Below are 14,424 nucleotides of genomic sequence, written 5' to 3' on the forward strand. Positions count from 1 at the left end.
CCCAGTTCTGCCATCAATCAATTGTTAATCTTCCTTAAACTCCCTTTATTTTTTCATGTTGAGACAAAATATAAGTTTTCGTGTATTTCTCAAATTCCACAAATCTCCTAAGTATTAGAGAGCAGTATATTCTGTTTACTAATTTATGTATCTTTAAATCTTTCCAGGATACTAGCACCCCAATGTTACAACATCATGGAGTACCTTACAGTTTACAAACTTACATATCATATACACTATTAGATTATTATTTATTATCTCTTTAGGCATACCTTCTAGGCAGACTTAATTGTAAGGACTAGAACAAATTGTTTAATGGGAAATCCTTCCATTGAATAAAAAGCAAGATTTGCACTTCCAAAATCTCATCTAGTATTTTTGTAAAATATATAACCTATCATATCTAAGTTCAAAGCATACTTAATACTCAGTAAAAATGTTCAGCTATTTATGAAACTAAAAGGAAGTTACACACTACAGGTTGGAAAGCAAATGTATACATTTTGCAAAAATCATACCAGTGACCCCACCCTTTTTCATTAACTTCATATCGAAATAAAATTTTATCCAGGACCCTGCTTCAGGCAACATCTGTTCCATATTTACTTTACTATTATCAATCCTTTCAGTTTTCTTAAAACCTACTTCTAAAGATAAACTCGATTTCATAGGACTCTAATTTCCAACATTATAAAGCAAAGCTTTCTTTGTGGAATCCATCATCTACGGTACTTAGATTACGGAAGTGTTTTTAATGAAAAACTTCATAGGAGGTATTTAGATCATTATTAATTTCAGAATATACCAGTGAGGACTGTATTAGCATTTTCCCTTCATTGTTGTTCACAAAGCGATTGTGATGGTTTTATCATGTCCATGATGGTTTATTGTTCTTCTACTGACTTTTTTCCTGAGTTTTAGACTAACATGGTATTTCTCATCCAAAACCCTCTCAGGTAATTAAACTGTTGTAACTGCCCTCTGGGGCATCTTTATTTCATCTCTAACAGCTCATGCAAGAAACACACACACGCAAACTCATTCACAAATATGAACACACACCTGCCATTCCATGGCTTTCACAGTCCTTTCCACTTATAAATATTACTCTACTCCTTCCATTCATGTATTCAGTAAACATTTATTGAGCACCTTTTATATACTGGGCACTATGCTAAGTGTTGTGGACCTAAAGGTAAATATTACATGTTTTTCTGCCCTTAAGCAGAGTGCAGTCCAGTGACTAACACAGGCATGTAACTAAGTATTACAATGCATAGTGATCAGGTGCTATGAAGTGAAGTAAGTGCAAAGATAAATCTGAGCTGGAAGGATAGCTAGGAACAAAATTTAAAAATCGAAAATAAGAATGAAGGCAGGAGCCTGGCGCTACTGCATTTGAAAACATTGTAGAGCTGGGACCTGGCATTCTCCTGATCCTCAAGGGAAGCCTGGTTATTCTCCCACACTGTGTGTACCCCATACAAAAGGTGATTATCAAAGCTTCCTAGCTTCCCAACACAGCTCATCCATTCTCATTCCTCAGATTCAAACCATTCATTCTCATTCCTCAGATGAAAACCTCTCTGACTTTGGGGCTCTTGCCAACTGGTTACCACTTCCTACCTTCCATCTGGCTCTTGTTCACCAACACCCTTGTCACTCCTCCACTTTCATCAAGGGCCTTAGACTCTGATCACTTTTTTTTTTCTTGCCACTTTTCGTGGCCAATTTCAACGTCAGGGCAGATGACCCCATCCAACCAACTTTCTTCACAGTTCCCTGATCTCTTCAATGCCAGGGACCAGCACCACATACAACAGATCCCACCCAGACTTCATCAGCATCCTTCCATTTTCCTGTTTCGGATTCTTAAACTCTTGGCAGTACCTTCCTTTTCCTCACATTTCTCTCAACCCCTTCTTTTCATCACTCCCCTTATTTGGCCACATCTAGAACACCAACACTTTTACTCTCCTTTTCTCTCCATCCTTCCACCCTCTCTTCTGTTTCTGACTTGCATCTGCCTAAACCCCAGAGGCTCATTAATGTATCACTTGAGCCCAGGTGTGCCTGTTGCGGCACCTTCCGAGGAAAACACAAAGCTTAGCTCATTCCAGACCTTTCCTCTACTCTTACACCTGAGAATCTTGACACAACTGGAGAGAAGGAACAAACGGATGTGATGATATGTTCATGGTCTCCAACTTGATGCAGACCCTTGTTCTCTTTCCCAGACTCATAGAAATCACTTTAAACTTCTGCCAGTCTCCTTAATGCCCTGACTTGCTGTTTTACCTATTAGTTTCAACAGATGACTGAAATCCAAATTCACGAGAAAACAGTGACCATCAAACCTCTTTGACTTTTTGACCTTCCTTTCGGTCTAGATCTGTATGTATCATAAACTGTCCCTTCAGTTTTAGTGGGAAGAGAGACACCCACCTCTGATGAAAGCTATTCTCTCCACCTTCATGTGGTTCCCATTTCCACCTGTAGCCTCAGTCACCTGATTCATCAATTGCCTTCTCTCTTCCGTAGTCAGCCTTTCCTTTTCAGCACATTAACATTCAGGTTTCTCTAAGAAAAAAAACAAGACCCTTTTCTGATTCTGTTTCCTACTCCAGCTACTTTTCTCCTTTCTCTTCCTTTCACACCTAAGTGTCCCCCCCCCAAAAAAGGAACATACACGCTCAGCCTCTGTGTCCTCACCTTCCACCCATGCTTTATCAATCATTTATTATAAAATATTCCATATGTATAAAATAATGTGCATATATAAGATATAATAATTTAAATGTCTCCACAGCTCAGCTTAGGAAATATTATATTACCAGTGCCTTTAAAATTAGTTTGTGTTTTCCTTTCCAATCCATGCCCCTCCCCTATAAAGGCAGTCATGAATTTTTGCTTATTTTTCATTTGTTTCTTCATTTATACCTACCTAAACAATACATGGTATGGTCTTACCTGTTTTGGTTTTATGTAAATTTTATCATATTGTTGGTATTCTTCTGTATCTTATTTTCTTTGCTGTTTTTGCTCCATATTAGCTCTGTTCAATTTATAGTTATATTGATAAACCAGGTGACTGTGGTTAGTAATACATTACATCATGAGAATTTACTATGAATGGAAATTGTTTTCAGTTGTTGCTGTTATTACCTTGAGCCGCATGAAACTGCAGCTTTTGTAGATTAAAAATATGTGATTATCAGGATTTAGTATGGTTTAACCTCTACAAACAACTCTGCTGCAAACATTCCTGTACATGTCTTCTTATGCCATGTGTGAGAATTTCTCGAGGTCAAGGTAGAAGTGGAATTCATTGTTCCAACAGAATAAACATCTCCGTGTTTACTTCGTAATGTCAAATGGTTTTTCAAAATTATTGTTCCAGTCGGCGTCACCACCATTAATGTTTAAGTGTCCTCACTGGTTCATATTCTCAACAACACATAGTGTAAGAGGAAAAAATTTGCAAGTCTGAGATATGTAAAATTACACTTCACTATGTCTTGAACTTTTTTTGTATTAAGACCGCTTTTTTAAGAGAAGTTTCAGGTTCAAGCAAAATCGAGGGGAAGGTACAGAGGTTTCCCATGTACTCCCTGCCCACACACATGCATAGCCTCCCCCGTCCATCATCAACGCTTCACACCAGAGTGGTGCATGTGCTGTAACTGATGGATCTCCACGGACACATCATAACCACAGAAAGCCTGTAGTTTACATTACGGTTCACTCTGTGGGTTTGGATAAATGTATAATGAGAGGTATCCATCATTATGGTTTCATTGCAGTGCCCTGAAACTCTGATGTGCTCCGTCTGTTCAATCCTCCCCTCTCCCAACACCTGGCAATCACCTATCTTTTTACTGTCTCCATAGTTTTGCCTCTTCCAGAATATTATATGTTTGGAATCGTACAATATGTAGCCTTTTCAGATTGGCCTCTTTCAGCTAGTAATATTAATTTTAATTAATAAATTAATTAAATTATTAATTTAAATTTCCTGCATTTTTTTCCCCATAGCTTGATTGCTCATTTCTTTGTAGCACTGAATAATATTCCATTGTCTGGATGTACCACAGTTCATCCATTCACCTACTGAAGGACATCTTGGTTGCTCCCAAGTTTTGGCAATTATGAATAAAGCTGCTATAAGCATGTGCATGCAGATTTTTGTGTGGAGATAAGGATTTGACACCTTTGGGTAAATACCAAGGAGTGAGATTCCTGAATCGTATCGTAGGAGTATGTTCAGTTTTGTAAGAAACAAGCAAACTGTCTTCCAAAGTGGCTGCGCTGTTTTGCGTTCCCACCGGCAATGAATGAGAGTTTCTGTTGTTCCATATCCTTGCTGGCATTTGGTGTTGTCGGTGTTCCAGATTTTGGCCAGTCTAATAGGTGTGTAGAGGTATCTTGTTGTTTTAATTTGCATTTCCCTGATGGCAAATAATGTGGACCATCTTCTCATATGCGTATTTTCCATCTGTATACCTTCTTTGGTGAAGAGTTTGTTAAGGTCTTTGGGCCATTTTATGTGGTTGTTTACTTTCTTATTGTTGAGTAATTAGGTCTCAAGTCTTTTCAGGAGCCTATATCTCTGGACTGTGAACTTCACTAGTGTTTCTGGTTTTTTCTACCCCTTTAAGTGGGACAGGATGACTAGAGAAGGCTGGAGTTGATATTTTGCTACTCCCTCGTGGAAGGTACAGCTGACTGCAGTTGAGATTTCCCCTCCCCCCAGGTCAGTTAGGTCCTGATTATACCCCAGCAGGTTAGGCTCTGGTTAATTAGTTTCCCCTGAGGTCAGGCCTTGTTAAGAAGCACAAAGGTGCTCTGGTTTATTTTAAAGTGGTTTTCCTCCCCCTGCCAGAAGCATGTCGGGATTTTTCTCCCCTATTTACTGTGGAGTCTGGTTGAGCTTACGGAAGTGAGTCTCACAATATGGTGGGGCGCCTTTATGTCTGGGCTCCCAGGGATTTTTTAACTCTCAGAGTTGTGCACACTGAGCCCTCATCAGTTCCACAATTATGGCTCAGGCCTTCCGACCCTGGCACTGGTTCCCACGGGTGATTCTGCTAGTGAGTCTCTGCTCGGGTAAGTGACAACAGACGTTCTTCCCTACTCTGTCTCTCCAGTCTTGGGGGCAGCGGTTTCCCCTCTGCCCTCCTCCCTTTTACGGACCCAAGAATTGTTAATTTTTCAGTCAAGTTCAGCCTTACTTGTTGTTAGGATGGAGTGATGTCTTCCAAGCTCCTTGTATGCAAAACCAGCTTTTCTTATGTATTTAATTTTCATTTTCCTAATTAGTAATGAGGTTATCTTTTCATATTTTTATTGGCCACTTGTGTTTCCTCTTTGCTTTATGCTTATGCCCTTTTTTTCTGTTTAAAATTTGTTGGGTAAGACTTGTCTACGAGTTCTGGATACTAATTGTTTCCCGGTGATACTGATTGCAAATATATCTTTCCAGTTGTGGCATATTTTTCCTCCTTGATTTTTGTGGTGTCTTTTGATGAAGGTCGTAATGTTCTCAGTGTTAATGGAGTCAATTTCACCAATTATTTTCTTTAGTTGTTGTTGTTAAAGAATTCCTTTTTCCTCCTCTACAACCATAAAGATAGTTTCCTATTTTGCTATGTAAAATTGTTAGTTTTGACTTTTATGCTTTATCTTTAAATCCATTTAGAACTGATTTTTGTGTAAGATGTGAAGTAGGAATCCATTTTCAGTTTTTAAAAAAATACAGATACCGATTTCCAGAGCACCATCTATTGAATAGTTCATCTTGTACTCATACATGTCTGTGCTGAATCTATCAAGTTTCCTTAAAAGCTTTGGTCTAATTCAGGCTTCTTTCTTCACTTCCACTGGTTTATTTGTCTAATTCTGGACCAAAGAAGCTAAGACACCTGTGACAACTAGTATCTATACTTCGTGTTTTTCTTCTTGACTCTAACCCTTCTCCTTAAATCTTCACATCAGTCTTTTAAATTTCCAGGGATATTCTGTTTAGATTTTGGAAGAAATTTCATTGACTCTGTATATCAATTTAGGAAAAACTGATATATTTAAAATATTGTTATTTATATCTCTCAATTTAGGTTTTCTAAAATGCATTTTAAAAAGTATAAATTTCTCCATGAAAGGATTGGTCATATTTTGTTAAATTGATTCCTAATTATATATATTTTTATAATTTTTATAATTTATATTTTGTTTTTGTTTAACTTTTGTTTATTGATCTTATGTGGTCACCGAACTAAGCTCTTTTATTTGAATACTTTGTAGCTTTCTTTTGGGTTTGACTGTCTTCAGTAAGTGAGATTTCTTCTGTACTTTTTCTGTCCTTACATATTTTTCATTATCTTATTTTCTTGTGCTTTCTGGGATCCTCAGTTCAATGTTAATGTGTGTGGTAATAGTAGGTATCTTTCTTTGTTTCTCTATTTAAAGAGAATGATTTTACCATTTACCAATGACTATGATGTTTCCTGTGAAGTTATTATACTCTTTTGTAAATTAGGAAAGTTTCCTTCAATTCCTAGTTTGCTAAGAGTTTCTAATATGAATGAATGTTGTGTCTCTTTTATCTGTAAAAAATGAAATGATTTTATGGGTTTTTAGCGTTTTTCTGTTAATTTATATTAATAGTTTTTTAAATGTTATCTAGCTTTTTATTTCTTGGATAAAGCCAACTTAGTAATATGTGTGTGTGTCTGTGTGTGTGTGTGTTTTTAATATATTGCTGGATTTAGTTTGCTAATATTCTATATAGGACTTTTACAGCTGTGTTCATAATTGAGACCTATAATTTTTCCTTTGAAACTTTCATTATTGGCTTTTGGAATCAAGATTATAATAATGACCTTATAAAACAAGTCAAGGAAGAGTGTGTCGTTGTTTTTTGCTTTCTGGAAGAATTTATGTGATGTTGGAATTGTTCGCTCCTTAAATATCTAGTGGAATTTGTTGTCAAACTGTGGACTTGAGTTTTTCTGGTGAGAAGATGAGAGTTTAACTTCTTCAGTGGTTATAGGATCACACAGGTTTTCTAGTTCTTTCATAAATCAATTTTTTTGAGAAATAATTTTCTAGAAATGCACCCATTTCATCGAAGTTGTCATGATCTGAAGTCGTCTATAACATTCTGCTCTGTTTCTTCTGTAGCTATGTTTCCTTTAACTTTGCTAATATTGTTTGTATCTTTCCTCTTTTTTCTTGATCAATTTTATCAGAGACATCTGGATTTTGTTTTTAAAAAACACAGACTTGTTTTTGTTGATTCTCTTAATTATTTTCTACTTTATTAATTTTTATTATCTTTGTTAAGTTTCTTCTAATTTTTGGGTTTATTTCGTCACTGTTTTTCTAAATTTAATTAGGTGCTTTAATAATTTATTAATTATCAGCCTTCCTAACATAGTACATAAGACTATACATTTTTCTCTGTGAACTCTTTTATCTGTATGCTATGTGATATAATTTTTCATAATTGTTCTAAAATTTTCTAATATCCATTTTGATTGCTTTGTTATTTATAAGTATTTTCAAATTTCTAAACATGAGTCATTTCATGATCTTCAAACTTAATTTTATTGTGGCTAGAGAATGTGACCCATATCGTATCAAATATTTCATATTTGTTAAAACTAGTTTTATAGTTTATTACATGGTTTCTGTATATTTATATAGGCAATACGCATCAAGTGTGCTTGAAAATTATGTGTTGTCTCTAATTGTTTCATACTTTACATAATGTAATTAGTTCAAGCATGTTATTTGTATTCTCAAAGTCTTTGGTATCTTACTGATTTTTTTTTTTTTGGGGGGGGGTCAATTTGATCTATCCATTGTCAAGCAATATGTCTCAAAATCGCCAACTATGATCTGTGACTCTCTCCTGCTAATTTTTACTATATACATTTTGAATTATGAAATTTGGTGCATGGGATATTTTTATCATTAGGTAGTGTGACCCTCTAACTGAAATACTGCTTTATACCTTAAGGACTATTTTATCTGATCTTTGTATAGCCACATTAAATTTTGTTCACCATTTCATTTAAAAAGATGTTTGTGTGCTTATATTTTAGATTCCTGGTATATTTTGGTTAATTTCTACCATCTTATTTTGTTCTTTGTATTCATGCTTAATACAGTTTAAAATTAATCTGTATCTTTCTGAACTTTATACAAGGACTTTAGCATGCTTTAACTCTAATCATGCTCTTTCTGACTTACTGTTTTAGCTTTATCTTGTTTTTTTGTCCCAACTTCTTTGTGCAGTACACACCCTAAGGTGACCCCCGATGAGTCATGCCTTTGCATAATTCTCTCCCTTTGAGTGTTGGCAGAACTTATGCCTTGCTTCTAACTGATAGAATATTGTAAAAATAATGGGATGTCACTCCCTTGATAAGATTACATTATATAGCAAAGGTGATGGGGATGTCATTTCAGTTATTGTGTTATGTTATATGGACTGGGGAGAGATTCTCCTTACTGGGTTGAAGAAATTAGCTGCCCTATTGTGAGGGGGTGTATGGAATGGGATGGCCTCTAGGAACTAAGGGTGACCCCTAGCTGGCAGCCAGTTAAAGGTCTAGACCCTCAGTAATAGAGCCTCAGGGAAATTACTCTGCTAAAAATGTGAATGAGCTTGAAAGTAGATTGTTCCTCAGTGGCCCCTCCAAATGAGATCACAGCTTGATATCTGCCTTGATTGCAGACCTGTGATACCCATATCAGAGGACCCATTAATCTGGGTCCCAACTCATGATCCTTGGAAACTTAGGGACCAACACATATGTGTTGTTTTAAGCTACTAAATTTGTGGTATGTCATTACACAGCAACAGAAAACTAATACATTGTCAAATTAGACTTCATTGTTATTGTTTTATAGAGTTAATATTTGTTTAGATTCACTTATATTTACCACTTCATTTGCTTACCTTTTCTTCTTGAACTCGGTAGTTTTTCTGAAATCATTTTCCTTTTTCTTGAAGTATATATTTTAGAAGTTTCTGTAGGGAGGAGCTGCTTGTAGGAAATTTGATTTAGTTGTATCTCAAAGTTTCATTATACTACCATACAACACTTCTAAGTCTGTAGCTATGAATAATTTTTTCATAATTTTGATATTATCTCACAGTTTTTGTGCTTCCATTGTTGTCATTTAGAATTCAGTTATCGTTCTCATTTTTTGTTTGGATATCACGTTTTTCTCTCTGGGTTTTTAAAAGTTCTTTGGCATTTGTGTTCTACAGCTTGGTTAAGATTGGGATTGTTTTGCTTCCTGAATCTGAGGATTCAAATCATCTGGAATTCTGAGATTTCCCTGAGATTTTGCCTTCCAAAATAATGTCTCTCCTATTTTTCTGCTATTTCTTTCTGGAATTCTCATTTGACTTGTGTTACATCTATCACTGTATCCTTTATGTCTCAATTGATTTTATATTCCATCTATGTCTCTCTGTGCTCTCTTGGGGCTAATTGCTTTATGTCTGTATTTCTAGTTTAGTCATTCTTTCTTCAGTCATGTCTAATAGACTAAGTAGACACCTATTGTTTTTATTCCCAATTTTTATTTCTGTATGTCCAACTTATTTTTGATTTTTTATTCCGACTGCTTATGTTTATAGTCACTTCTTCCTTATTCATACATTTGATTTTTTTGTTTTGCTTTAAATGATTACACACTAATCTCATATTGTGAATGTGACAGTTGCAACATCAGAACTCTTTCTTGAGTTTGATTTTGTGTTTACTGTTTCTGCTGATGTTTACTCCTACTCCTTGTTTCCTTGTTTATTTCGTAGTTAATTTCTCAGGTGACATGAGGACTTTACACGTGGAAATTCTTTGAGGCTTGATTTGATGGTTGATTCATCTAGAGAAAGCTATCATTTGCTTTTGACAGGCACTTAGGGAAGCTTTAAGACTGGGGTTGCTTGAGTCTTTTTCAGACAATGCAGGCAGTGAGATGTGAGACCCTAGCCTGTATGAGGACTAGCTTGGGCTTATGAACTCCCAGGGGATATTTTGTTTGTTTCTTCATCCAAGGCATATTTTATTTATTTTGAAATTTTTTCTAATTCACACTTTCTCTGAAGATGCAATTCTTTACAGGTCCCAGAACTGAATTCCAGCTCTCCTGACAATGCAGACCTGAGTTTGTCAAGGTCAAAACCAAAGCTCTAGGTTTCTGGAATTAATAGATGATTTCGGTGCTAATAACTCTTTGAGTTGATTCTCCCCAGAACTTTTGGCATTTGATGATTCTGGTAGTTTCTCTTACTCTTTCCAACTCAGTCATGCATTAAAATATGTTTTTAATTTTGTATCTACTAGGATACAAAATTAGGAGCTAGGATAAGCAGCAGGATCATTTTCAGGATATTTACTCTGCCAGTATTGTTGGAAAAGGAAGTTTCTGTCTACTCTTCACCTTCCTGTAACCAAGGTTTGCCCTTAGCACTTTATAGAATCTATCCTTGCTCAGGTCACCAGTGACATCATAATTCCTAAATAAAGTGAATGCTCATCAGATCTTTTCTCACTTTGCAGCCTCTGAAACTATTGTTCACTTTCTCCATGAATTCCTCTTCTTCCATATATTATCTGATGCCTGCCTCATATTACATAGGCATGCACACTGACACACGCTAATTTGGAATTTGCCACTGCCAACTCCTAGGATGGTATTTTCACACTGTCTGTTATCCTAATAAGGTCTATAAGAAATATTACCAAACCAAGGACATTTTCCTAACCCTATGTGTGTTCAATGGGCTATTGGCCATGCATCCCAATACTTCTATTTCTTATTGCAAGAACTGCTTGTCTCTCAAGGCTGCTCTGTCATTCATCTATTCCAAAAATGCACCAGCCCATCTTAGAAGTTGCTTGTTACTTAAAATTCTATCACTTCCTGATTTTATTGCATCCTGCTATGCAGTTGATTGACTTGCTTTGAATTACCAGCGAGTAAATGGCTAGGTGCTGGTTTTAACGGCAACCTTCCAATTCTGTAGAAGTGGTAAAAGTCAACTTCAGTAAAGCTCCTGTTGGAATGATTGGGGTGGAAGTTCCAGAGTCATAGGTCACTTCACCACCAGAACATCAGGTTGAGGTCTGATTTTTCAGCTGTGTCCCTGAGTCAGGAGGCAGGATCATTAGTGACTCTTTAGCAATGGCTAGTAAAGAGGATCACCTGGTGCCACTCTGAACACCCCTATGATACGTACCTCTCCATGTTTTGTAGTAAAATGTCCTTTTAAATAAAAATCTATAAATTATGTTAATCAAGTGATACTTAATTGGGAATGTTACTTTTTTTCAAACTCAGGGAATGTCACTGAACATCAGATAGATGGTAAGATCTGGACTTACTGCTTTAGCAGTTGGCAAAAAAAAAAAAACAGGTAAAGCCTGTGCTCTGGACCAGAAGCACACAGAGCCAGTGTCCCCTTCTGTTCCAGCTCCGGAGTTGCAGGCTCCTTCCCCGGCTCCTCATTCACTCTGTCCTCTAAATAGTACTCTTCCCACAGTGTGTGTGCTCTCAGTCATCATCTCTTCTCGCTCCACCTGAGCTCCTTATGTGCAGTTCTGGGCACCAGATTTACTTTCATGACTCCCACACGTGTGCTATTAGCTCCGATAGCCATCTGAGTTTAAGGTGCAATTTCAAATTCTTCCCGGTTATCTCATTTAGAGGCACCTAAAATTCAGCATGACTGAACTTGAACTCTCTCCCTACTTGTCAGCTGTCAATTCTCATCACACCAACACTTAATAAAATCTCTTACTAGTTCACTCCTTTCAAATTGCTCCATAAAATTAAAGAAAGCCTAAATATGGCCAAGGAATAACCCATCCTGCTTAATCGTTACTTGTAATTTTGCCCTCAACTTCAGTAGTTTCTGATGCGAGAGATGTACCATTCTTCACCTCTGAGTAAAGAAGTTAAACTTGTTTTTGCAGTTTCTAAGTTCCCCTTAACCTTGAGGATTTACTATCACCTCTGGGTTTACAGCTAAGCTTCTCATGACTGATACTGCTAAAAGCTTCATTTGAATAAAACATCGATGTATGTATAAAAGAAATCATCTCACTAGAATTGCTTAATTTGAAGAAAAAGATTTAATGATAAAGACAGAAGCCAGTATTAAATCTCTAAGTAATGTAGACAATAGGCAGGAAGAAAAATAACCCCAAACCATTGGCTTCCCAGAGCCCAACATCTCTCTCACTTCCTGCTTGAGGTAAAGGAAAGCAGAGAGACTTCATTCCTTACGTTGCCATGGTCACAAGATAAATATGAGCTGTTATTATTTTTAAATCAATAAAGAACTTTCCACTGCTCCTTTCGCAGCTGTATACACCAACCACTTCCCCCTCCTAACTCCAGTCAACGGTTCTCACATCTTCTGAGAAAAATAGGTGGAGGATATTTCTGCGCTCCTCTGCTGCTGAGGTTGCCCACATTCAGGTAAAATCGTGGCAAATGCCTGGACCACTAAAAACCTATTCCTGAAAGACAGAAGTAGAAAAAAAAATTTACACATATAAAAAAAGAGAAGTTGAGGTGTTGTGGGCGAGGCCGGCAACTCGATGAACTTCCTCTCAAGATAAAATAAAATTGAAGTGCCTGCTGCTGTATTGGCAGAAGCCAAGACCAGTCTTTTTATAGGCACCTCACAGAGTGTCTTCAGGATTGCCAAGTGTTTAAATATTTTCAGCTTAAGCACCTGGGGCAACAGGAAGGGTGTAGGCAACCGTGTTAGCAGAGCCCTTTGGAAAGGAAGCCGGGTGAGCTCTTCAGGACTGCTTATCATTTCCCTTTTTTGAAGATAGGAAGAATTTAGTGACCTTTCCATGTTGCTTTATTTGAATTCCATGTGAGAGCACAATAACAATATGATCACATTTCTTTTATATTTTTTTAATATTTTAAGGTCTGCCTTAGGAGAAAATGAGCCAAGAAGAAAATAGTAGTAGAAAATAGCTTTAGAAAACAAGTATGATCGTCATAGTCTCACAGTTTACTCTTTCTGCTGAGATGGAGGTTGAGTTTGGTATCCAGGTTACTGGGTCTTATTTCTATGTGTCTTAAATTTTTTGGGGGTAGATGTTGAGTAATAGGTGAGAGAGAGAGAGGGAGGGAGGATAGGAATTCAAAATAGTTCATTACAGTGTGATCTGATTTGGACTGGAAAGGACAGATGGTTACTAAATAGAAAACCAGAAGAGTTCGAATAGCTGCCTCGGTGCAGAGAGAGAAGATAGGAGACATCTTGGTCTGGATTAAGAAAGAGTTTGGGTCAAACTGAGGAACGGGAAGGCAGCTGTCTTTCTGGTGAGACCACTATAGGAGTGATGGGAAAAGAGAATTAAAAAAATAATAATTCTCTGCATCATGATCAAATGTCCCTTGGACACTTTTTTCAAGATGCTTCCATAGACAGTTAAACTGCTTTTCAGCTGCGGTTTGTAGGTGCCCCTTGGTTTGCTGTGGGATACTGAGATGGGCTACAGGGAAGAAGCAAAAAGTTCTAGCTGTTCGCATAATTTGCATCTGCCCCATCACAGCAGGGATTACATTCTCCTTAAGAATAACCTAACATACTTGGAAGTCACATCAACACTTTAGGCCCTGACAGTACAGAGTTAAAGAATTTAATTCTTTGATCATAATAATTTGTTACGTTAGTTCTTGTTATACTAATATTTACTATTATCGGGTGAATATAATGAATAAGGAGTTGTGTTAAGTGCTATGCATGAGATAGTTTGATTACCTCTATGAACTCTAGGAGGTCGGTGCTATTTTTATCCTTATTTAAAGGTTGAAGATACTGAGACACAGAGATTTAACGACTTGCCCAGTCATACAGCAAATAAGTGGCTAAGCCAGGATTTGAATGGAAGCTGCCTGACCTCTAAGCCTGAGATTTCTTTTTCCCCCCAAATAAATAAATACATAAATAAATTTATGTATTTATTTATTTAAGCTCTGCCTCAAAGCACCTGCTTGATTTATATTAATCTGAAAATGGAACCATCGACACAATTTTGTATTTAGAGTTTAAAAGCATATACTTAGACTTTTAAAAGCACAGTCATGGGTAATATATCCTAAAGTCCTGTCTTTGAATTGACTGGACTAGTTTTCCGCTGGGAAAACTATATTGCTGTCCTTTGCAGGGAAAATGTTACTTGGATCATGTCACTAGAGCTTCCTCCTAAAGAGATGTGTCCAGAGAGGGATTTGAAGTTGGAAAATGTTTCCTTTTCCTTAAGGCTATTCCATGCACCCTTCTAATTAAATGGGAAGATTTTATGCTGCGAGACTCACTTACTTCCTTCTTTTCCCAAATCTAAGAGATCCTGGAGATGACCAAAACAGGAT

The 14,424-nt window shown here is 36.8% G+C and overlaps 1 long non-coding RNA gene across 1 annotated transcript in view; it reads left to right on the forward strand.

Annotated features, from left to right (window-relative positions):
• The first annotated feature begins 4,884 nt into the window (after positions 1 to 4,884).
• LOC137768871 (uncharacterized) overlaps positions 4,885 to 14,424 on the forward strand; it is a 68,747-nt gene continuing 59,207 nt past the window's right edge. Inside the window, exon 1 of the long non-coding RNA XR_011074838.1 lies at positions 4,885 to 5,106. This is a non-coding gene — a long non-coding RNA (uncharacterized lncRNA). The remainder of the gene's footprint in view (positions 5,107 to 14,424) is intronic.

Source organism: Eschrichtius robustus, chromosome 8 (genome assembly GCF_028021215.1).
Source record: "Eschrichtius robustus isolate mEscRob2 chromosome 8, mEscRob2.pri, whole genome shotgun sequence".
Lineage (NCBI taxonomy): Eukaryota > Metazoa > Chordata > Mammalia > Artiodactyla > Eschrichtiidae > Eschrichtius > Eschrichtius robustus.